The following is a 24,504-nucleotide window of genomic DNA, read 5'->3' as shown; positions in this document are numbered from 1 at the left end:
ACACCCATACTATTATGGATTTATGAATATATATGCTGCACATTAGAAAACATATACACTGTTCACTGAACATTTTTATTGTATCATTTTAGTTAAGTCTGCACTCACAATATACACCTCAACATTATCTGCAACACATTAAACAATATTGTTACTACTGTATTTCTATACCATCTTATTTTTGTATATTGAACATAATGTATTACAACGTTTTTACACATTAGAGTAGGTTAATAGATATTCACTAAGTACACTTATCTATTGCTTAATACATACATTTCATATCCTTTAAATTAAGATATTACCACACTTCACTGAAAGTACCTGATCCCGTTTGATCTTGGAAGCTAAGCAGGGCCAGGCCTGGTCAGTACCTGGATGGGAGACTGCCTGGGAATACCAGGTGCATTAGACTTAAAATATATATATATATATATATATATGTGTGTGTATATGGATTTTTTAATGTTACTATTTTAGAATACCATAATAATATCCTATAACATATGATGCTGACATGATATCCACCGTAAGATAATGTTTGGCTATGGTTGTTGTTTTTTACATCCTTTCTTAACCAATTTGTACAGTACTTGTTTGTTTTTTAGTATAATGTGAATAATTTGGAAATGGTTTTAATCATTGTATTCTAACTATGGTCTGATTGAAACAGGTGTGCACTCACACACCTGATGAGGCAGGTTCACTTCCACACCTGAATAGGTGTGGTTATGCTTCACTCTTAGAGTGGTCATTTAGCATTTATAAGCCAGAGCTCTCAGTCTTTGGATAGAAGCCTGAGGAAACGGACAGAGATCTGAGAAACTAGTTGCTTGTTTATCCATTGTTACGGTCACATTTGTGACATTTTATATTGTATTTTACTGCACCATTAAACTATGGTATTTTAACTCTTTGCTGAGAGCTTGAGCTTGATTGAAATCTACCCTGGAATGATTTGTTGCACTGCCTTGGTCAGTGAACTGGGACACTGTGAACTCCCAGTCTGCCTCTATAAGCACAACAGAGTGCTGCTTTACTTGTGAGTATAAAATCTGTATTCACCTATTTTTACATTTGTCTAAACTATATCACACGAGGAGGCGCCCTTGTCTTTGTGATTTTCTTTGCACAGAGAGAGTCTGAAGTGCCCTCCTAATCTTGTGACTGCCTGAGCATCAATATCATATACAGATAAGAACTTATTAGAGACGTAATACTATTTATTTATTATATATTGTTTTAAGCTGCATTTTCTGTTTATATTGATCTCATCACATTTGATGAGAGTCCATGTCTCATTTTTTCTGTAATTGTCATTATTATTTTGTCTTTATACATTATTATCTGATCATTTTATATTATTTTTGTTTTTATTATTTTTACTATACTTCAGTATTATCCTACAGATTGTTTTATATATTTCTTCTAGCGCCCCCTAGAGTTACGCTTGCATAGTGTAACAGGTATTTCTAGATTTTAGAAACCCACAGATCATTATTTGCAACCGGGAAATAGAAAAAAACATTGATTAGACACCCAGTTCACTTATTTATCCATAGGCCTTTTTAGCAGAGCCTCCAGGACCCTCAACAAAAACAAGAGCAGGGAGGTGGGCATAGGAGTACAATGTAGTGTGACAATAATAATGTGAAGGGGCAGATTGCGGAGTTGTGGCATTTTAATTTTGTTATCGTGGGAAGTACTTGCAATGACCTTGCTCTGGTGAATCAATTTTGCAAATGTGTTTTTTAAGGCACTGTTTGTCTATTTTTTGAATATCAGCATTTGGTAATTGAAGCTCAACTTACGGCTGGTGAGAACCGACCTTTCTTCTGGCTGTTTGCAAATGTTGTGGCTCTGGACAAACATGTGAATAAGGGGCCATCAGCCATATTCTGCACGCAACCCCTTTCATGATTGACGATAAACATGTGTCACCTGCAATCAGAGCCCGTTACTTCTGTCTAAATCATCTTCCTAGTATGGACAGGCCACTGTTTCCCACAGCAAGTCCGAAGCTTGAACTACAAGATTGTCTTGAGTATGGTAGGAAACCAAAGTTTATTTAATTCTGTACTATCACCACAAAAGCTGAACTTCTTGAACCATGGAAAATGCAAGCAATTTCATGTGCTTATGGATGACAAGGACATCCTGTCCTGTGGTGCACAGAGATGGAGAGGATTTTGGCCCTCCCTGTACACTACCCAGATGTCTCCAACATCACCAGAAACACAAGACAGCGACTTTTGGGAAGTTCCTGGAGTGTTCCGGTAGCCATCTCTTTGCGCCCCGAAAGGAATACTTTATCAGTGTTTTTGTATACATCCGACAACAGCTTCGGAGACTGTGGTGACGCACATGTTATTTACTGTTGTTTCATCTGTGGCAATATCAATTGGCATTAAAAAGGTAAGATTTGGTGAGGGCGGAGCCTATAACTGTTGCGGTAGGACGTGTGTTTGATGAGCTCCAGGTCTTACAAGTTACTTTGGAGTTAGTTTTCAACCTTAATTTACTTTCTTTTTGGGATTCATAGTCACACTTTCTGGGGCTATCCAAGAGGAGCCTGGTAAAAGCACTAGTCACCCCTTATATCAACGGGTACGGAGACCTGTTTTTTTCCTTTCCAATATGGCACCGGACACCCCTGAATGAAAAAGAAGGTAAGATTTGGACTAGTGACGCACATTTTATGCACGCTGTGGCAATTGCAATTTGCATTAAAAAGAATCTGCTAACAACCACAACCTATGACCACACCTGACTCCTGAAGTCATGCTTCAGTTATTAACTCAAGTTAAATAAAAAAAAAAATTTTTTATTATGCTCAGCAGATTCAAAACATTCCATTCTTCTAGTCATATCACACAACATGTCAAAATGCTGCATGGAAAATGGCAGTGTGCAAAGTCATAATCTTAGTGAACCTATAAGTGCATTACATTTTCTAAAATAAACAAAAATACAGAGAAAAAAAATAAAAAAAAAAGGAAAGAGGACATATGGCATCCTTTTGAACAATAGATTACATTTAAGGCATTGATTTGAGAAACCCAGAGATAATTTGTTGCAACCGGGAAATCTAAAAAAAACTGGATTAGACACCCAGTACACTTATTTATCCATAGGCCTTATTAGCAGAGGCTCCAGGACCCTCAACAAAACCAGCAGCAGGAAAGAGGACATATGGCATCCTTTAGAAAATTAGATTTCTGGAAAAGCATTGATTTTAGAAACACAGAGATCATTAGTTGCAACCGTGAAATCTCAAAAAACATAGATTATACACCCAGTACACTTCTTTATCCTTAGGCCTTTTTAGCAGAGGCTCCAGGGCCCTCCACAAAACCAGCAGCATGAAAGAGGACATATGGCATCCTTTTGAAAATTAGATTACATGAAAGGCATTGATTTTAGAAACACAGAGATCATTAGTTGCAACCGTGAAATCTAAAAAAACATAGATTATACACCCAGTACACTTCTTTATCCTTAGGCCTTTTTAGCAGAGGCTCCCGGAGCCTCAACAGAAACAACAGCATGAAAGAGGACATATGGCATCCTTGTGACTAATAGATTACAGGAAGGGCATTGATTTTAGAAACCCTGGGATAATTTGTTGCAACCGTGAAATCTAAAAAAAGATTGATTAGACACCCAGTACACTTATTTATCCTTAGGCCTTTTTATAGCAGAGGCTACAGGACCCTCCACAAAACCAGCAGCAGGAAAGAGGACATATGGCATCCTTTTGAAAATTAGATTACAGGAAAGGCATTGATTTTAGAAACCCAGAGATAATTTGTTGCAACCGGGAATTTGAATCAAACAAATGATTCGATGGACACCCAGTACACTTCTTTCTCCTTCGGCCTTTTTATAAGAGGGTCCAGAACCCTCAAAAAAAAGACCAGAAGGAAAGAGGACGTATGGCATCCTTTTGAACAATAGAGTACAGCATTGATTTTACAAACCCAGAGATAATTTTGTGCAAATGTGAAATAGAAAAAAAATTGAGTGGACACCCAGTACACCTCTTTCTCCTTAGTCTTTTTTATGAGGGTCCAGGACCCTCAAACAAAATACCAGCAGGAAAGAGAACATATGGCATCCTTTTGAACAATAGAGTACTGGTACGGCATTGATTTTAGAAACCCACAGATAATTTTTTTGAAAAGTGAAATAGCCCCAAAAACCATGCTTGGACTCCCACTCCAGGTCGTTCTCCTTCAGCTTTTTTATAAGAGGGTCCAGCACCCTCAACAGAAACTACTGCAGGAAACACCACCACATATGCCATCCTTTTGCACAAGCGAGTACATGTATGGCATCCATTTTAGAAACCCAGAGATAATTGAGAGGAACCAGGAACATTTTTCTAAAAATTTGATGGGCCACCCATTACAGGTCGTTCTCCTTCAGCCTTTTTATACCATGGGTCACGACCCGCAACAGGCACAACAGCATGAAACACCACATATGCCATCATTTTGCACAATAGAGTACAGGTATGGCATAGATGGAACACAGAGATAATTTAGAGCAACCAAGAGATGGATATAGATGCTTGGTCGGTCCTCCTCCTTCAAATTTGTGGCATTTTGCGTTCAATTTAATGGTCCACCAGATATGAGTGGTTTGCTAATGCTAAGTTGTACAATTCGTAACAGTTTAATCACTATTGTTATGTGCCTTATTTTTTTTATTTGAGTTTTGTACCCACAGAGCTGCAGCAGAGGCCAGAAAAATTAGGAATGTACAAATGACTGAAAAAATTGGGTATTGTTGTAGCAACTGCTGTAGCAGCGGCAAGAAAAATTGATGTTTGTAAAAAAATTTAAAAAGTGCCCTAAAAGCTTGTGGCTTGAACACTAGTTGTTGGCGGATAAGTCAAGCAAGTCCTCTGGCTTTATAACCAAAAAAAAGGCCAGCCTGTGTACCAGTTGTAGCCCAAGCCAGCTCATCTCATCATTAGGCCTTTTTTATTCAAATGTATCGCCCAATGTCAGTCCCTTCGGGATCCAGCCCTCATTCATTTTTATAAAAGTGAGATAGTCAAGGCTTTTTTGACCTAGGCGACTTCTCTTCTCAGTGACAAAACCTCCTGCTGCACTGAAAGTCCTTTCGGACAGGACACTTGAAGCGGGGCAGGCCAGAAGTTCCATTGCAAATTGGGATAGCTCAGGCCACAAGTCCAGCCTGCAGTTAAAGCTAGGTAGTCTGCTACCTGTCGGTTGAGTCTTTCTCTAAGGCTGGATCCCGAAAGGCTCTGATGGTGCATGGGAGTTAAAAAGGTATGCATGTCCTCCATCAACAAGACGTCAGGAAAGTGTCCGGTCCTTGCCGCCGTGGTCGTGGGAGGAGGATTAATTTCATCTCTTCCCCTGTTACATTCCCATGGTGCTGTGACATCACCCTTATACGCTGTGTAAAGCATAGTTTTTAATTTATTATGAAAATGCTCCATCCTTTCCGACTTGCGGGAATTTGGTAACATTTCAGGCACTTTATGATTATACCGGGGGTCGAGGAGCATGGACACCCAGTACAGGTCGTTCTCCTTCAGCTTTTTTATACGAGGGTCCCTCAACAGGCACGACAGCATGAAAGAACTCATTTGAACAAGGTTGGATGCTGAGCTAATCATGTCCCATTCCTCCTCCTCACTGATCTCACTGATGGTATCTTCTTCCCCCCAGTCACGTACAACACCACGGGTACCAGAGAGGTGACAACAACGAGCACCCTGGGATGACTGTTGTGCTCGGTCTTCCTCCTCTTCCTCAAAGCCACATTCCTCCTATGACTCCTCTTCCTCACAATCCTCTTCCTGCGTTGCCGCAGGTCCAGCAAGCGATGCTGATTCGGTTGTTTGTGGGGGTGATGGACACCACAACTCTACCGCTTCCTCTTCACGCTCATCTACTGCCTGATCCAGCACTCTTAGCAGGGCACACTCCAGGAAGAAAACAAATGGTATGATGTCGGTGCGACTGACAAGGTTTGTCACCTCCTCAAAAGGACGCATGAGCCTACAGGCATTGCGCATGAGCGTCCAGTAATTTGGAAAAAATATCCCCAGCTCCCCAGAGGCTGGCCTAGCACCTTGGTCATACAAATACTCATTAACAGCTTTTTCTTGTTGGAGCAGGCGGTCAAACATTAGGAGTGTTGAATTCCACCATGTCGGGCTGTCGCAAATCAAGCGCCTCACTGGCAGGTTGTTTCGACGCTGGATATCGGACAAGTGCGCCATGGCCGTGTAGGAACGCCTGAAATGGCCACACACCTTCCTGGCCTGCTTCAGGACATCCTGTAAGCCTGGGTACTTATGGACAAATCGTTGTACAATTAGATTACGCACATGTGCCATGCACGGCACATGTGTCAACTTGCCCAATTTCAATGCCGCCACCAAATTACTTCCATTGTCAGAAACAACCTTGCCAATCTCCAGTTGGTGTGGAGTCAGCCACTGATCCACCTGTGCGTTCAGGGCGGTCAGGAGTGCTGGTGCGGTGTGACTCTCCGCTTTCAGGCAAGTCAACCCCAAGACGGCGTGACACTGCCGTACACGGGATGTAGCATAGTACCTGGGGAGATGTGGAGCAAGATGCAGAAGTTGAAGAGGACTCAGCCGAGGAAGAGGTTATAGAAGAGGATGGAGTAGGAGGAGTAGAGGAGGTAGCAGCAGGCCTGCCTGCAAGTCGTGGCGGTGTCACCAACTCTTCTGCAGAGCCACGCATTCCATGCTTGTCAGAAGTCAGCAGGTTTACCCAATGCGCAGTGTAGGTGATATACCTGCCCTGACCATGCTTTGCAGACCAGCTATCCGTGGTCATATGGACCCTTGCCCCAACGCTGTGTGCCAGACATGCCATAACTTCCTATCTCACAACAGAGTACAGGTTTGGGATTGCCTTTTGTGAAAAGAAATTTCTGCCAGGTACCTTCCACTGCGGTGTCCCAATAGATACAAATTTTTTGAAAGCATCAGACTCCACCAGCTTGTATGGTAAAAGCTGGCGGGCTAAGAGTTCAGACAAGCCAGCTGTCAGACGCCGGGCAAGGGGGGTGACTTTGAGAAATTGGCTTCTTACGCTCAAACATGTCCTTGACAGACACCTGACTGTGGGCAGATGACCAGGAACTGCTACGTAAGAGAGACTGAGTGGAGGATGGTTGAGAGGGGGCAAGGAGGACAGCACTGGTTGATGTGGCTGAAGATGCTGGAGCAGGAGGAGGAGGGCGGATTTCACTTTCTGTGCTGCTTCTACTCATGTGTTCTTCCCATCGGCCTTTGTGATGGGACCCACGTGACATCCACCGACACATCATCATCAACCGCTTCACTTGTATCTGAAACATCAAGAAAGTAAGCAGCAGCGGGTACAACATCATCATCATCATCACACCGTACCTCCATGTCGGTAATGCTGCCTGACTGAGACTGATCACTATTATCTACATCCTCTGTCAATGATGGTTTTGCATCACTCATTTCTTCCAAATGATGTGTCAATAACTCCTGTGACAGATCAAGTGAAGCGGCTGCGGTGCTAGTGTTGGAGGTGGCGACAGGCGGGGGAGTGGCACTGGTCACTTGAGACCTGCCCAAAGCACAGCTGGACGTAGATGGTGCATCAAGGTTAGGAGGACTAGCAGTGGAAGCTGAAGAAGATTGGGTGTCCTGTGTTAGCCATTCAACTAGGTCCTCCTCAGAAGTTTTTGCGTCCCCCCTGGCACCCGGCGTCTGAACAATGTGCATATTTGTAGGGTCTAAAGGAATCACAGCACCACGACAACGACCACGGAACCTGCGGGTGGCCTGCCTCTGTCATATTTTTTTAAAATGGACACTAGCAATACTATTACACCAATTGAGTGGTGGCACTGTGAAAGTGGGCACAATATACGCTGTGAGACTGAAAACAACAAAAAAAGACAGATTTTTTAAAAATCACAAATTGTTAATTTTTTAAAATATTACAAGTACTGTGGCAACAAATATGATTGTTTGGCACTAGTTGGCAAATGGGCCTGTCTGGCACACACGCTGGGAGAAAGGAAACTGCAATTCAATGGCACTAGGAGACTGAAGAATCACAGTCAAAACAGTTATGATTAACAAAAATTCCAATCCTGTTACAATAAATATGAGTGGTGGCACTAATTGGCTAGTTGGGACTGGCACACAGGCAGGCAGGCAGGAGGAAAATGCAATTCAAGGGCACTAGTAGACTGAAGATTGACAGTCAAAACAGTGATGATTGACAAATTTTGCAATACTGTTAAAAGAAATATGAAAAAGGCTACATCAGCTGAAACGCGTTGATCCGCAACATCGAGATTGTTTTACTACCAAGTTTTATATAACACACAGAGCGCTCTGTTGTTTTCCACTTTGGAACTCTTCGTAAACAATCCTAACTGCTATGTAACATTGTTCTCCATCTCATTAACAAGTTTGGCTAGCTGTGACGATCAGAATCTGCAGACATCACTTACACGCTGAATCACAGACCACCCGGTAATCCGTGCATCTAATTGGAACAAAATATCACGTGACCCCGCACACGCTGCACAATCCGGCAAACCACAGTACACGCTGGAGCGATACTACTCACCTGAAAGGTAATTTCTCAACCACCAAGGGTCTAACGTGTTTACTTCGGACCTACTACTCTAACACACGGAGAAGCAAATAGAAAATAGCTTCGTATTCTGGGTGAGTCCAACTTGTAAGATGAACCATTTATGTCACTGACTTTTTCATTTGAATGCAGATCGTCTTTGTAGCCATCGACGGAACTTTCTATCCGAATGTTACATTGATGCAAAATCACATTGATACAGCCACACAGACTGACTTAGCTGCTTTCCGTGCTCTCATTTGACTTCCACTACTTATATATTTTTTCATTTGCAATTTTAACCTATGAACTGTGTTTATTTGGATATATTTTTAAGCCTCTAACGGACTTCCATTTTTTTCATTTTTCCATTTTTTCTTCCTGATTTTTTCCACCGGAGGTTTTATATTTAATTTTATTTTATTTTTATTTTATGTTTTATCAATATATTTTCATACCTTTTTGTTACTTTTCATTTAGAGTACATTCCTAAAGATTTTCATTGTTAGTTCATTTGTATTAGGGTTTATTTTAATGTATTAAAATATATTTTATGATATTATCTTATCCACTTGTTTTTCACATATTCTGCAATTATTAGTTCTACTTAATCCTCTTGATTAGCAGCTTTCATTAGCGTACCCTGTATTTGGTTTTTTAAAAGAAATATGATTGCTGGCACTAATTGGATAGTTGGGCCTGGCACACAGGCTGGCAGGCAGTAGAAAAGTGCAATTCACTGGCACCAGCAAACTGAGGATTCACAAAAACTATTAACAAAAATTTTAATTTTTAATTACTAAGAATACTGTGACAACAAATATGATTGGTGTAAATATTTTTCAAGTAGGCCTGGCACACAGGCTTGGAAGGCAGTAGAAAAGTGCAATTCTAGGGCACGAGCAAACTGAGGATTAAGATCATCAACAATCAAGAATTTTTTAATTTTAATTAGTAACTATACTGTGACAAAAAATTATGATTGGTGTAAATAGTTGGCAAGACGGCCTGGCACAAAAGGCTGGCAGGCAGGAGGTAGATGCAATTCAAGGACACTAGGAGACTGATTACTGACAGTCAAAACAGTGATGATTGACAATTTTTGCAATACTGTTACAAGAAATATGATTGCTGGCAACAATTGGCTAGGTGGGCCTGGCTCACAGCAGGCTGCAAGGCAGGAGGAAAGTGCTATTCAATGGCACCAGCAAACTGAGGATTCACAACAACTATTACCAAAAATTTTAATTTTTAATTATTAAGAATACTGTCACAACAACTGATTGGTGTAAATATTTTTCAAGTAGGCCTGGCACACAGGCTTGGAAGGCTGTAGAAAAGTGCAATTCTAGGGCACGAGCAAACTGAGGATTAAGATCATCAACAATCAAGAATTTTTTAATTTTAATTAGTAACTATACTGTGACAAAAAATTATGATTGGTGTAAATAGTTGGCAAGACGGCCTGGCACAAAAGGCTGGCAGGCAGGAGGTAGATGCAATTCAAGGACACTAGGAGACTGATTACTGACAGTCAAAACAGTGATGATTGACAATTTTTGCAATACTGTTACAAGAAATATGATTGCTGGCAACAATTGGCTAGGTGGGCCTGGCTCAAAGCAGGCTGCAAGGCAAGAGGAAAGTGCTATTCAATGGCACCAGCAAACTGAGGATTCACAACAACTATTACCAAAAATTTAAATTTTTAATTATTAAGAAAACTGTCACAACAAATATGATTGGTGTAAATATTTTTCAAGTAGGCCTGGCACACAGGCTTGGAAGGCTGTAGAAAAGTGCAATTCTAGGGCACGAGCAAACTGAGGATTAAGATTATCAACAATCAAGAATTTTTTAATTTTAATTAGTAACTATACTGTGACAAAAAATTATGATTGGTGTAAATAGTTGGCAAGACGGCCTGGCACAAAAGGCTGGCAGGCAGGAGGTAGATGCAATTCAAGGACACTAGGAGACTGATTACTGACAGTCAAAACAGTGATGATTGACAATTTTTGCAATACTGTTTCAAGAAATATGATTGCTGGCAACAATTGGCTAGGTGGGCCTGGCTCAAAGCAGGCTGCAAGGCAGGAGGAAAGTGCTATTCAATGGCACCAGCAAACTGAGGATTCACAACAACTATTACCAAAAATTTTATTTTTTAATTATTAAGAATACTGTCACAACAAATATGATTGGTGTAAATATTTTTCAAATAGGCCTGGCACACAGTCTTGCAAGGAAGTAAAAAAGTGCAATTCTAGGGCACGAGCAAACTGAGGATTAAGATCATCAACAATCAAGAATTTTTTAATTTTAATTAGTAACTATACTGTGACAACAATTATGATTGGTGTAAATAGTTGGCAAGACGGCCTGGCACAAAAGGCTGGCAGGCAGGAGGTAGATGCAATTCAAGGACACTAGCGGCTAGATTTGGAGTTTTGTCGGTAACGACCCGAAAAACTAACGCCGGCTTTTTTCTGGCCGCACCATAAAAATAACTCTGGTATTGAGAGTCCACAGAATGGCTGCGTTAGGCTCCAAAAAAGGAGCGTAGAGCATTTTTAACGCAGCTTCAACTCTCGATACCAGAGTTGCTTACGCAAGCGGCCAGCCTCAAAAACGTGCTCGAGCACGATTCCCCCATAGGAAACAATGGAGCTGTTTGAGCTGAAAAAAAAACCAAACACCTGAAAAGAAGCCGCGTTCAGCTCCTAACACAGCCCCATTGTTTGCTATGCGGTAACCCTTCCTACGTCTGCACTTAACACTCTAACATGTACCCCGAGTCTAAACACCCCTAACCTTACACTTATTAACCCCTAATCTGCTGCCCCCGCTATCGCTGACCCCTGCATATTATTATTAACCCCTAGTCTGCCGCTCCGTAAACCGCTGCTACTTACATTATCCCTATGTACCCCTAATCTGCTTCCCTAACATCGCCGACCCCTATATTATATTTATTAACGCCTAATCTGCCCCCCACAACGTCGCCTCCACCTGCCTACACTTATTAACCCCTAATCTGCCGAGCGGACCTGAGCGCTACTAATAAAGTTATTAACCCCTAATCCGCCTCACTAACCCTATAATAAATAGTATTAACCCCTAATCTGCCCTCCCTAACATTGCCGACACCTAACTTCCATTATTAACCCCTAATCTGCCGACTGGAGCTCACCGCTATTCTAATAAATGTATTAACCCCTAAACCTAAGTCTAACCCTAACACTAACACCCCCCTAAATTAAATATAATTTACATCTAACAAAATTAATTAACTCTTATTAAATAAATTATTCCTATTTAAAGATAAATACTTACCTGTAAAATAAATCCTAATATAGCTACAATATAAATTATAATTATATTATAGCTATTTTAGGATTTATATTTATTTTACAGGTAACTTTGTATTTATTTTAACCAGCTACAATAGCTATTAAATAGTTAAGAACTATTTAATAGCTAAAATAGTTGAAATAATTACAAATTTACCTGTAAAATAAATCCTAACCTAAGTTACAATTAAACCTAACACTACACTATCAATAAATTAATTAAACTACCTACAATTACCTACAATTAACCTAACACTACACTATCAATAAATTAATTAAATACAATTCCTACAAATAAATACAATTAAATAAACTAGCTAAAGTACAAAAAATAAAAAAGAACTAAGTTACAAAAAATAAAAAAATATTTACAAACATAAGAAAAATATTACAACAATTTTAAACTAATTACACCTACTCTAAGCCCCCTAATAAAATAACAAAGACCCCCAAAATAAAAAAATGCCCTACCCTATTCTAAATTACAAAAGTTCTAATCTCTTTTACCTTACCAGCCCTGAACAGGGCCCTTTGCGGGGCATGCCCCAAAGAATTCAGCTCTTTTGCCTGTAAAAAAAAAAATACAATACCCCCCCCCCAACATTACAACCCACCACCCACATACCCCTAATCTAACCCAAAACCCCCTTAAATAAACCTAACACTAAGCCCCTGAAGATCTTCTTACCTTATCTTCACCCTGCCAGGTTCACCGATCCGTCCTGAAGAGCTCCTCCGATGTCCTGATCCAAGCCCAAGCGGGGGGCTGAAGAGGTCCATGATCCGGCTGAAGTCTTCATCCAAGCGGGAGCTGAAGAGGTCCATGATCCGGCTGAAGTCTTCATCCAAGCGGGAGCTGAAGAGGTCCATGATCCGGCTGAAGTCTTCATCCAAGCGTGAGCTGAAGAGGTCCATGATCCGGATGAAGTCTTCTATCAACGGCATCTTCAATCTTCTTTCTTCCGGATCCATCTTGCAGACCTCCGACGCGGAACATCCTCTTCTCCCGACGCCTACTAGCCGAATGACGGTTCCTTTAAGGGACGTCATCCAAGATGGCGTCCCTCGAATTCCGATTGGCTGATAGGATTCTATCAGCCAATCGGAATTAAGGTAGGAAAATTCTGATTGGCTGATGGAATCAGCCAATCAGATTGAGCTCGCATTCTATTGGCTGATCGGAACAGCCAATAGAATGCGAGCTCAATCTGACTGGCTGATTGGATCAGCCAATCGGATTGAACTTGATTCTGATTGGCTGATTCCATCAGCCAATCAGAATATTCCTACCTTAATTCCGATTGGCTGAATCCTATCAGCCAATCGGAATTCGAGGGATGCCATCTTGGATGACGTCCCTTAAAGGAACCGTCATTCGGCTAGTAGGCGTCGGGAGAAGAGGATGTTCCGCGTCGGAGGTCTGCAAGATGGATCCGGAAGAAAGAAGATTGAAGATGTCGTTGATAGAAGACTTCATCCGGATCATGGACCTCTTCAGCTCCCGCTTGGATGAAGACTTCAGCCGGATCATGAACCTCTTCAGCTCCCGCTTGGATGAAGACTTCAGCCGGATCATGGACCTCTTCAGCCCCCCGCTTGGGCTTGGATCAGGACATCGGAGGAGCTCTTCAGGACAGATCGGTGAACCTGGCAGGGTGAAGATAAGGTAGGAAGATCTTCAGGGGCTTAGTGTTAGGTTTATTTAAGTGGGGTTTGGGTTAGATTAGGGGTATGTGGGTGGTGGGTTCTAATGTTGGGGGGGGGGTATTGTATGTTTTTTTTTACAGGCAAAAGAGCAATGGGCCCTGTTCAGGGCTGGTAAGGTAAAAGAGCTTTGAACTTTTGTAATTTAGAATAGGGTAGGGCATTTTTTTATTTTGGGGGGCTTTGTTATTTTATTAGGGGGCTTAGAGTAGGTGTAATTAGTTTAAAATTGTTGTAATATTTTTCTTATGTTTGTAAAAAAAAATTATTTTTTGTAACTTAGTTCTTTTTTATTTTTTGTAGTTTAGCTAGTTTATTTAATTGTATTTATTTGTAGGAATTGTATTTAATTAATTTATTGATAGTGTAGTGTTAGGTTAATTGTAGGTAATTGTAGGTAGTTTATTTAATTAATTTATTGATAGTGTAGTGTTAGGTTTAATTGTAACTTAGGTTAGGATTTATTTTACAGGTAAATTTGTAATTATTTTAACTATTTTAGCTATTAAATAGTTCTTAACTATTTAATAGATATTGTACCTGGTTAAAATAAATACAAAGTTACCTGTAAAATAAATATAAATCCTAAAATAGCTATAATATAATTATAATTTATATTGTAGCTATATTAGGATTTATTTTACAGGTAAGTATTTATCTTTAAATAGGAATAATTTATTTAATAAAAGTTAATTAATTTCGTTAGATGTAAATTATATTTAATTTAGGGGGGTGTTAGTGTTAGGGTTAGACTTAGCTTTAGGGGTTAATGCATTTATTAGAATAGCGGTGAGCTCCGGTCGGCAGATTAGGGGTTAATAAGTGTAGGCAGGTGGAGGCGACGTTGTGGGAGGCAGATTAGGGGTTAATAAATATAATACAGGGGTCAGCGGTGTTAGGGGCAGCAGATTAGGGCTACATAAGGATAACGTAGGTGGTGGCGCTTTGCGGTCGGCAGATTAGGGGTTAATTATTGTAGGTAGCTGGCTGCGACGTTGTGGGGGGCAGATTAGGGGTTAATAAATATAATATAGGGGTCGGCGGTGTTAGGGGCAGCAGATTAGGGGTACATAAGGATAACGTAGGTGGCGCGCTTTGCGGTCGGCAGATTAGGGGTTAATAAGTGTAGGTAGGTGGAGGCGACGTTGTGGGGGGCAGATTAGGGGTTAATAAATATAATACAGGGGTCGGCGGTGTTAGGGGCAGCAGATTAGGGGTACATAAGGATAACGTAGGTGGCGGTCGGCAGATTAGGAGTTAAAAAAATGTATTCGAGTGTCGGCGATGTGGGGGGACCTCGGTTTAGGGGTACATAGGTAGTTTATGGGTGTTAGTGTACTTTAGAGTACAGTAGTTAAGAGCTTTATAAACCGGCGTTAGCCCAGAAAGCTCTTAACTACTGACTTTTTTCCTGCGGCTGGAGTTTTGTCGTTAGATGTCTAACGCTCACTTCAGAAACGACTCTAAATACCGGAGTTAGAAAGATCCCATTGAAAAGATAGGATACGCAATTTACGTAAGGGGATCTGCGGTATGGAAAAGTAGCGGATGAAAAGTGAGCGTTAGACCCTATTTTGAGTGACTCCAAATACCGGCGGTAGCCTAAAACCAGCGTTAGGAGCCTCTAACGCTGGTTTTCACGGCTTACGCCAAACTCCAAATCTAGGTCTTGGAGACTGATTACTGACAGTCAAAACAGTGATGATTGACAATTTTTGCAATACTGTTACAAGAAATATGATTGCTGGCAACAATTGGCTAGGTGGGCCTGGCTCACAGCAGGCTGCAAGGCAGCAGGAAAGTGCTATTCAATGGTACCAGCAAACTGAGGATTCTCAACAACTATTACCAACAATTTTAATTTTTAATTATTAAGAATACTGTCACAACAAATATGATTGGTGTAAATATTTTTCAAGTAGGCCTGGCACACAGGCTTGGAAGGCAGTAGAAAAGTACAATTCTAGGGCACGAGCAAACTGAGGATTAAGATCAACAATCAAAATTTTTTAAATTTTAATTAGTAACTATACTGTCTGTGACAACAATTAGGATTGATGTAAATAGTTGGCTTGACGGCCTGGCACAAAAGGCTGGCAGTGGCAGGCAGGAGGTAAATGCAATTCAATGGCACTAGGAGACTGAATATTTGCAGACCAAAAAATTATGATTTTTATTTTTTTATATACTGTTACAAGAATTGTGATTGGTGCCACTAATTGGCTAGTTGGGCCTGGCACACAGGCTGGCAGATATGAGTCGTGGATGGTAGGTAGGGCAGCAATTTAACACAGTATGCTGTGTAAGTGACAAAAACACAGGCCTTATAGAAAATTAAGTTAGATTACACTAGCAAAATATTTTAAAATTTTAGATTTTAATATTAAAATTATGTTAAGAAGTGCAATGCACATATGACTCTATGAGTGGTGGCACTGGCTGGCTGCTACGTAGGGCAGCAATTAACAACAGTATGCTGTGTAAGTCAGATAGACAGTTAGACACAGGCCTGATAGAAAATACAATTAGATTACACTAGCATAATGATTTAAAGACTTTTTTTTGGCAATTTAAAGAAAAAGGTTAAGCACATACATATGAGTCGTGGCTGATAGCCTTGGAAGGGCAGCTATTAAAAACAGTATGCTCTGTAAGTCAGATGCACACACGCCTGATAGAAAATACTATTAGATTACACTAGAAAAATAATTGAAATTATTTTTTTTGGGGGGAAATTAAAAAAAGGTTAAACACATATGAGTTGTGGCTCATAGACTAGGGAGGGCAGCAAGTAAACACAGTAGGCTCTGTATGTCAGCAAAACACACAGGCCGGATAGAAAATTATATTAGATTACACTAGCAAAATTTAAACTTTTTTTTTTTTAATATTAAAATTAAGGTGAAGAAGAATAGATATGAGTGCGGGGTGGCTGCCTGGCACAGACCAATTAAAACAAATACTGAAAAAAAAGAGGTATATTAATGCTGAGTGAGCCTGACAGACACAGGCTTGATAGTAAATGTAATTAGATTACACTAGCAAAATATATATTTTTTTTTTTTAAATTTAAAATAATATTATAAACGGATATTAACACTGGTGGCTGCTGGCTGGCACAGAGCAATGAACCAGAGTATATGCTGTGTGACACTGGCCTGATAGAAAATGAAGAAAAATTACACTAGAAAAATAATTAAATTTTTTGGTTAGTTAAATTTAAACTAATGTTGTTAGGGAGATATCAGTGGTGGCAGTAGGCACAGCATATGCTGTGAGCCTTAAACACACAACCTGAAAGCCAGGCAAATGCTAATAAAAAAAAAACGAAAAAAAAAAAAAATGGCACGAAATATAGCCCTAAAATGGCTTTTTGGGGTGCTGTGCTTGCAGCAGAGATGAGTGGAGTCCTTCTGGACTGTAAATACACTAGCCTAGCTATGTTTTTACTATTAATGTCAGGAGCAAAAACACAACACGTCCTCTCATTAAGAATGCAAGGTCGTTATGAGTCTAAAATGGCGGATTCCGAGTAGCTGGGAGGGTCTGTGAGGGAGTGTCTGATGTTGATTGGCTCTAATGTGTCAGGCGGCTGTGACATAAAGGGTCAAAGTTTCCACAATGATGACACATAGGGGTGGATCGAACATCGCCATGTGTTCGCCCACAAACGCGAACAAGCTATGTTCGCAGGGAACCGTTCACGGGCGAACAGTTCGGGACATCACTAATTAAGAGCCTGATGTGGCTTGAAACGTTGTAACTGTTTGTTTGGGACCCCATGTGAAATAAAGGTCTTTTAAGAAAACTTGGTGGCTGGAATACTCTTTGAATCTGGATTGACTGGGACCTGGCAAGTCCTTTTTTGTTCCGTGCCCCACTGAAAAAGCAAAGGTGTGCTGTTTCTTCAAAATCATTTGTGGATCAATCCTTGTTTCTTAAAGAGAAGCATACTTACCCTGCACCTGCGTATGCTCACCTTGTTCCTTAATCCAAGCATACTTACCTTATACCTGTGTATGTTCACCTTGTTCCTGAAACCAAGCATACTTACCTTGTACCTGCATATACTCACCATGTTCCTGAAGCTGTGCCTGCTGTACCTACCTGGTAACCCCTGAAAGTCTCACTAACAGTACCCGCTGTGTATCCTGTGCCGGCTGATTATACTGTGTCTGCTATACCAGTGACAGCTGTCCTAAAAAATCAAAGAGGAAAAGGCATAAGAGCATTAAGAATGGAAATGTAGATACTAATTGCATGAATAAATAGCAAAGGATGGATGAGGAGAAACTGTTCTAACAAATATGAGCATTGAAGGTAACAATTGTTACATTATCTCACATGTAATCATTGTAAGTGTAATGCTCCTTACATTCACTTGGTCGGGAGGACCTGGTGGCGGCAAACACAGAGCCTGCAGTGGTCCTTCTTGGCATCCCATGTGGAGGGACGCCAAGATCAGTCTGTTTAGCAGCTGCGGCTGCAACTCTCTAGGAACACGTGGCTGCGTTCTCCGTAGATTTTAAGGGCCAGTCCTTAATTATAGGAACTCCCACCTGGGAGTTCCTATAAAAGCTCACACAGCCCATCACTCTGGACTTAATTATTGCTCTCTCACCTTGCTCCTAAGACCCAGCATTCTTATCTTGATACCTGTGTATGCTCACCTTGCTCCTGAGACCAAACATATTTACCTTTTACCTGTGTATGCTCACCTTCCTCCTGAGACTAAGCATACTTATCTTGATACCTGTGTATGCTCACCTTGTTCCTGAGACCAAGTATACTAGCCTTGATACCTGTGTATGCTCACCGTGCTCCTGAGACCAAGCATTCTTTTTTTTTTCTATACTATCAATTTGCTTGCTATTAATTTGTTAATCTTTTTCACTCTGACTGCACCGCTAAGCTATATGAAGCGGTGTCTTCTATGAAATTGCTTTTAATTAAATATTTTTTATGAATTGATTTTTATGAACTGCTTTTTGAATTGTGTTTTTGTTTCATTTTTCTTAAGGTCGACCTTAATTGTGTTTTTTGTGTTATTACATTTATTACAGTAGTTTGGTAGTTTTTTATTGTTGAGGTTATTGATTAAATTTGTACTGTTTTAATAGACATCTGTGGTTAATCTTCTGCGTTTGTCCGCAGTTACATTTTTTTCAGTTTTCTCCACCTGATATTAATAAATAATAATTTATTTTAATATCACATCAAATTTTGTTGCTGTACGCTAGTTGTCAGTTTCCATTCTCTTTGTAATAAATTTTATTATATTTTAGAGTTTTATGCAATCTTGTTTTTTATATATTATCCAATACAGTTACACTTTAGCTTTGTGTTAGCGCTCCTGGGTATTTTCTTTTTTCTTACATATAACCTTTAGGGAAGTTTAGAGACCCTATATTTCCTTTTGGAGTTTGTGTATCAGTTTTATCTTGGTGCAGGTTATCTTGTATTTTTCTTTCAAGAAAGACTTTCCTTGTCTTGTGTAATCTGTTCCTGCATTCTGAGTTTCAAGCAATCTAACCCTCACAGTAAGACATTTGAACAATTACCCCCCCAAAATATAAGCATTTAAGGAAGATAAAAAAGGTAAAAGAAAGGAACATTAAAAGGAGGAGAAGAGTGATAAAACTATACAGATCCTGCACCCACCAGTTCACCTAACATCAAACACAGTACATATAGCTGCAAAAAGGCAATATTATTACACCAGACTATAATGCTATACTATAAGGTATCTAAGTAATAAAAAGTACAGTGAAGGACAAATGCACAAAGTATTCTGTAGTCTGTAGTCCCAATATCAATTAAGCCCCATAATAGGGTGCAAATGAGTTACAAAGCTGGATAGGAAAGGTTACTTATTACCCATTATGGGTTTAGACCTAAACAGTCCTTTAATTCAAAACGGGGAGCTTTTACAAGTGACCAAACGCTCCAAATATGTCTTCAACAGTAAGGTCTGTTGGAAACCCCATACACTATGGGCCGTCTGGTCCTAGGATATATACTCGTCCGTTTGAGCCAAAGCCTGTCCAAGGCTACCTTTTTTGCTCGTGTCCAGAAATGCTGACTCCAGCGTGAAGCTTTCTCTCTTTGCCTACACAATATCCTCTTTCAGACGTCACTCCTTGATGTTATTCACAATTGGTGAATAGAGCGGTCATTTAACCCAGGGTAACCAACCCAAATGCTGTGGAGACTTTCCAGAACTGCCAATGCAGCGGCTGTGTTCTACTCCTTGTGGTCGAGGCAAATAGGCAAAAAAGAAGAGGTGTAGAGGAGCACCAGCTAGTTTAAAAGTTCATCTTTATTTCGACATCAGTTAAAACAAAGTCACCAACCTGATGACAATAATAAAAGATCAAATGAGAGGTCAGACACAGCTGACGCGTTTTGACTTGTGGCCATACTCCAAGCTGCTCAAATCTGTTAAAACAAGCTCTTCTTTTTAAAAGACATTATCTACCCTCCATTGGTTGATTGTTCACTTAATGAAATTAACCCATTCCATACTTAAGCATTTTATTTACTTACTTAATACATATAGACTGCTTAATGCTCAGAAAAGGAAAATAGAAATTATGCCACTGGATATAGCAATACACTTTTGCCTATTTTCTAACATATTCAATTTCAATATAAAGCAGTGATTCTTGATTCAACAAAACTATATTCAAGCTTATGCCCAATTCTTAGGCATTTTCATGAAACAATGCATAATTTCAAATTCACCATTTTTTTTTTTTTTTTTTAATTTTAATTTTGTAAATTAGCGAATTTGAAATTATGCATTGTTTCATGAAAATGCCTAAGAATTGGGCATAAGCTTGAATATAGTTTGATACATCGAGAATCACTGCTTTAGTTTGAAATTGAATATGTTAGAAAATAGGCAAAAGGGTAGTGCTATATCCAGTGGCAGAATTTCTATTTTCCTTTTCTGAGAATTAAGCAGTCTATATGTATTAAAAGTAAGTAAAGAAAATGCTTAAATATGGAATTGGTTAATTTCATTAAAGGGCCAGTACACCTAAAAAATAATGTTATATAATTCTGCACATAGTGCAGAATTATATAACATTATATTAGCGTTAGCTTAATACAAGCTAATATTCCCTGTGAATATTTATAAAAAAATTACTGTTTTTCAGACCCGCTCTCTGTGCTCTTCTGAGCGGGTCTGTTTGTATCACAGAGCGCATCTGGCCAGCTGTCTAGTCACAGCCCGGCCCGACCGCGCCATTATACTCAGTGCAGCTCACTCCCGCTGTCAAACAGAGCAGGAGCGAGCTGCACTGAGTATAATGGTGCGGTCGGGTCATGCTGTGACTAGACAGCTGCCCAGATGTGCTCTGTGATAAAAGCAGACGCGCTCAGAAGAGCGGGTCTAAAAAACAGTCTTTTTATAAAAATTCACGGTGAATATTAGCTTGTATAAAGCTAACGCTAATATAATGTACTATGTGCAGAATTATATAACATTATTTTTTAGGGTTACTGGCCCTTTAAGTGAACAATCAACCAATAAGGGTAGAGAATGTCCTTTAAAAAGAGGAGCTTATTTTAACAGATTTGAGCAGCTTGGAGTACGGCCACAAGTCCATGTTGGTGACTTCATTTTAACTGATGTCAAAATAAAGATGAACTTTTAAACTAGCTGGTGCTCCTCTACATCTCTTCTTTTTTTGCCTATAAGAAAACTAAGCCCAAACATTGATGTGTATCACACCAAAAATACTGAAACATATGTAAGCTGTTCAAGTGACAGCCTACTGCAAGTCGTGGGTCTCTAAGCATCTCTTTTGCTGTTATGAACATATAAGGAATAGAGACCAGTCCGGACATATGTTGTTGCAGTTCATAACATAGTTTTCATACTTGTAATTGTTCTAGTTAATAAAATATTGCATTTATTTTTGTGGCCCTGCAAGAGTAAAAAACAAAAGTTGGAAAAAAAAGTGTAAAAAGTTGTGGTTACACTTTTGAAAGGGTTGAACAGTTTATCAAGTTTTGCCTTAGGTAAAATATGTTGAAGACTACTTAAAAAGCTGTAAAAATATCAGCAACCAATAAGGCTAGATAATGTTATAGCTAGATATGGTTATAAACCCAATGTTTAAATATAAACTAGTGATGTTTAGTGACACTGTTGTCATGGAAACCTCCACCAGTCACCATTTTTGAGTTACATGTGAGCAGACATGACCTTTTGTGCTCTTATTAAGTGCACTTGGAAGGAGCTGTAAAATATCAGGACAATTGTAAAATGTTAACCAGTTTATTATGATGACATCTTAAATGGATTGTGACTTAAAAAAATAAAAAAGCTGTTATTTGAAATGAAAAGTATTTTTTTAGTTATAATCTTACTACCTATGTTTATTTTATTTTTTTTGTTTGCAAAAGGTTTTGCATATGGATAATTTGTATTTATATATATGTTTATGTGATTTAAGATTGATTGATCAATGCAAATCATTGTTTTAAAGTCCTATACATTTGTTGGTTGAACACAAACCTAGAAAAACGTATTGAATAATTTATCTACAAAAATCCCTATAGATTTTAAAGGTGGTTTTCTGTAAAAAAAAAAAACACGGCTGTTTGCTAATAGGTGGAAACGCCACCTCACAACAAAATAGAGTTTTGCCGTGGGCTGCCTGAAGAGCTCAGTACGGTGAACGCTTAAACAAATAAAAGGAACTTTCAGCATGAAGTGTTTTATACTTCATGACCGGAAGTCCTCCTTTATTTGTCCCTCTGGTAAATCCTAGCATTTCACAAACGCTAGGATTTACCATCACTTTAACTGCACAAACACCTAATTGTCCTCATATATATGTAAAATAGTCTGTTTTAGTATGTATTATACATATACACAGACAAATGTTTTTTTGTTTTAATTTTTACAGAAAACCACCATTAAAATCTATAAGGATTTTTGTAGATAAATTATTTAATGCGTTTTTCTAGGTTTGTCCCCTTTATTTGTTCCACTGATAAATCCTAGCCTTTCACAAACTTTAGGATGTACCATCCCTTTAATGTTAGAATTTTGACAAATTAAACATTATTAGAATCAAAATAACTATAAAGACCAATAATACACATATATATTTTTACTAATAAGCAACATGAGTGTCAAGATAAAAAGTTAATTCCAAAAAATGGTAGGGGAGGTGGTAAATTGCATATTAGGATCATATCATTGGTTAAGAGGCAGAGATTGGGTGTAGACTAAATGATTGTTACTTGGGCATCTTATATAGATGACCCACTGACTGTTTAGCTATAAGCAGTCCAATAATATTCCACAAATTCTTCCCATTTTCTATTGTATAAAACCTCTTACGTAATAACCTATTTATTATTATTATTTATTTATTTATATATTTTTTATAAAAGAAAATATTAATGTAAAAAGCTCTGAAGGACATTTCAGGAAAGCAATATTAGAAACCTGCACTATAGTACACTATAGACTAGATTACGGGTCGCGATAAGCAATATCGTGCCCATGCTAACCTGCGCGCGTATTACAAGATGAAAGTTAACGCATTGGCTCGAACATAAATTTGCACACATCAGTTTAACTTGAGTGGAGACCTACCATAAAGAGTAAGGGGCCGAATTATCAAGCTCCGAATGGAGCTTGATGCCCTTGTTTCTGCGCGAGCCTTCAGGCTCGCCAGAAACAGCAGTTATGAAGCAGCAATCTAAGACCACTGCTCCATAATCAGCCAGATCCTATATCATCTGGCTGATTGACACCCCTGCTAGCGGCCGATTGACTGCAAATCTGCAGGAGGCAGCATTGCACAAGCAATTCACAAGAAATGCTTGTGTAATGATAAATGCCAAACAAACAAATGTCCTTTTAGACACAAAAGTGGTAACTGCCAAACTGTAATTTATCCTTGATTAAATATGCGTCCTTGGTTAAACAACCACTCAATCAGTTCATTTGTATATATAATCAAATAGTACACACAGTAGCTGCCCGACTAAAAGCAGATATCCTTGGTTAAACAACCACTTGATCAATTTGTTTAATTATCTTCTAATATGTAAATAGGTTTACTTCCATTCAATTAAACAAATATTTACTTTCGCTTTAATCTGCTTTAGATCAGTTCAGTTTATATACTTCATATTAAAGCCCGGTATAACGTTGTATAGCAATTCAAAAGCATAGATGGAAATAAACAGCGTTATCCCATTATTTGAAAACTCTCACCAACCACTCCACTCCCCCACCCTGCCAAGCTTTTACCGTTTCCTCCTATACTCCGGACCCAATGCTCTAGTCACTCAGTAAATACCTCGGGGGATACTGCTCCCGGACATCTGTCTGTCCACCAAATGCAGATGAGGGTTTACTCCTTTCCTCGTAGGACTGGTGACGTCACTGGGTTAGCGACTCGTAGTCTGGGTCAGCGACTCGTAGTCCCTGCCTGTGGTTCCTGCTAGCGGCTGTCAAGTGAAAGGAGGAGGGAGGGGGAGTTTTCCTTTGCGGCTCAGTCTCTGTGTTTGCACTTTCCTTAATGCATCTGAGCCGTTAAAATGTTCCACAAATACTTTACCAAAAATGCTTGAAGAAATAGTAATACAAGGGCTACTGTGCTACTGTGTTTGTATTATTATTCAGGCGGCAGAGCAGCAATATTTACTGGCTTACTGTCAAAAAATATTTAAGCACAAAAAATGAAAAAGAAGCGCCAGTAAATAAAGTATAAAAATACTAAACATTATTTATTCCTTTTAAAATTAGGAGGGACAGTACCCCTTAATGCAAA

The 24,504-nt window shown here is 39.3% G+C and overlaps 1 pseudogene; it reads left to right on the top strand.

Moving 5' to 3' along the window:
• Nucleotides 1–296: 296 nt before the first annotated feature.
• LOC128665235 (uncharacterized) lies at nucleotides 297–415 on the top strand (annotated as a pseudogene).
• Nucleotides 416–24,504: the final 24,089 nt, after the last annotated feature.

This window comes from Bombina bombina, chromosome 6, assembly GCF_027579735.1.
Source record: "Bombina bombina isolate aBomBom1 chromosome 6, aBomBom1.pri, whole genome shotgun sequence".
Lineage (NCBI taxonomy): Eukaryota > Metazoa > Chordata > Amphibia > Anura > Bombinatoridae > Bombina > Bombina bombina.
The sequence above is the reverse complement of the archived record's forward strand: the minus strand, read 5'-3'. Positions and strand labels throughout refer to the sequence as shown.